This window comes from Notothenia coriiceps, unplaced genomic scaffold (genome assembly GCF_000735185.1).
Source record: "Notothenia coriiceps isolate Sejong01 unplaced genomic scaffold, NC01 NC01_scaffold00023288, whole genome shotgun sequence".
NCBI classification, from domain to species: Eukaryota; Metazoa; Chordata; class Actinopteri; order Perciformes; family Nototheniidae; genus Notothenia; species Notothenia coriiceps.
The window spans coordinates 1-2231 of record NW_011355989.1 but is presented as its reverse complement, the minus strand read 5'-3'; the positions used below and the strand labels follow the sequence as shown (position 1 = coordinate 2231).

General features: G+C 36.2%; 1 long non-coding RNA gene across 1 annotated transcript; it reads left to right on the top strand.

The window, feature by feature from the left end:
* The first annotated feature begins 317 nt into the window (after positions 1–317).
* LOC104954431 (uncharacterized) lies at positions 318–1900 on the top strand. The gene is made up of 3 exons (XR_799332.1): positions 318–439; positions 839–977; positions 1850–1900. It is a non-coding gene; the product is annotated as an uncharacterized lncRNA (long non-coding RNA).
* The last annotated feature ends 331 nt before the right edge of the window (positions 1901–2231 follow it).

Genomic DNA, 2231 nt, shown 5'->3' with positions numbered 1-2231 from the left:
ATGTATGTGTTTTTTATACGGTACACTATTCCAAACGTTTGAAGTCATATTATTTGTATACATTTCTTAACATACTTCTTTAATAATTTAATTACATTTTTAGCTTGAGGCTTCCTCTGAAACTTTATTTAAGGTTTTCTATTTTTTTGTTTTAATTCTTAACCCTAAAATTAAACTAAGTTCGACTACTGATATCCTAAATATCTTAAAGTAATAATAATAACTTACAACGCACAAGTACTTAATTCATTCTTACTGTCTCTACATGTGTTTAGGTTTAAATGTATATTTAACCCTCCGTGTGTTTTCCTCTGCAGGTTTTCCTTCGCTACAGACATAGCGCGCGGCGTGGCATACCTCCACCAACACAAGATCTGTCACGGCCGACTGAAGTCTGTAAACTGCGTGATCGACGACCGCTGGGTCTGCAAAATCACAGGTGAAGATTATACATAAGATATAAAACTATCTGGGAATGTTTGGTCATTTTGAAAATGTAGCTCATCCGTTTTTAGCAGCTTTCATTTCTTTCAAATTTTCTTGGATTTTCTCTATCTTCTCCATTTATTTTTCACAACTCTTCACCTTTTATCGTACTTGGTTTAATTGTTAGCGTTGGGACACTGTTTTTCAACTTGTATATATTATTGTTAGGCTTTTTAACACATTTCAATTTTTACTTAATCACTTTATTTTAGCTGTATTATTATTTTAATTTGTATTCTATTTTTACCCTGTGTGAATCCTGTTTTTAACTCTGACCCTGCTGCCGCTATAAACGCCTGAATTTCCCCGCGGGGATTAATAAAGATCCATCTTATTTTATCTTATCTATCAGATTTCGGGTTGAGGATGTATCGCAGGCACGAGGGGGCGGAGCCTCTTTCGTCCTATCAGCAGAGACTTCAGGAGGTCTACATGCCGCCCGAGTTTCATAACTCCAGCATGGAGCCCACGCTCGCTGCAGACGTGTTCAGGTGCACCCAAATAACATTTAACTTGTTTAAAAACACACGTGGATGCTCACAATGTACACAATATATTTATTTTCTTATTACTGCACATATTTCATTCCATTCTATTTCAATGTAAACCCTGCTATGTTTTTAAAAATAAAATGTTTTAATGTTATTATAGTTTTCTTAAAATAGTTCTCTATCAGTGTATGTATGCACCATGACACCAAGTCTAATTCCTCGTACGTGTCAACCTACCTGGTGATAAACCTGATTCTGATTCTGATATAGGTTCAAATTATTTTTCATTTTGAAATCGTAAGAATGCAAACATCTGGCAATTGAAGCAAGACATAGACACAGTCTTTTATATAATTATTTATACTAAAAGTTTCAGAACGCCGATTTCAGGGACTTTTTATTTGAGATAAAAAGGTTTGAAAAATTGCAGTGTTGCAAAAAACTTGAGCTAATGCTAATGCTAATGCTAATGCTAACGCTAATGCATTTCGTAACGACAATGTTAAATGCAACTGGGAGAATATTCCAGGCTTGGTTAGGAAGCAAAACAATAAATGATATCCACACGGTTTTCACAATATATAGACATGGCCATCATTATTAATTACTCAATACTAATTGACATATTTTCAGTAACTCTGAGGATCCTGTAGGGGGCGCATACCGCTGAAAGACTGTATTTAAAGTAAAAAATATAATAATATTAACAATGAAATATCAGGGAGACCACAATCCAACTTAAGGACACACACACACACACACACACACACACACACACACACACACACACACACACACACACACACACACACACACACACACACACACACACAAACACACACACAGTTAATATCCTCTGCATGTCTTCACAGTTACTCCATCGTTCTGCTGGAGATCGCCACTCGCAGCGACCCGGTTCCAGTAAGTCCACGTTTCAAAATATCTGTAGTGTTTTATAAATGCATGTCGTGGCTTCCTTCCTTGTTTTCCATCAAGACACTAGACGCCTTCAACAGACATTTATATCTCGTTTTCTTTCCTTTATATTCGTGTTACTCACAGTCGATGAGTTGCTTGGCCTCCGATGGTTTGGATGATATTAGGCAATGCTCAAAATAAAATAACAAACTTTTTACACATGCAACAAAGAAAAGAGGCCTTTACAAAATTCAAAACAAAGAAGCAAAACTTAAAGGTCCCATGTCATGCTTTTCCGGTTATGACCCGTCCCCTTGTGTTCTATGAAGGTTGTTC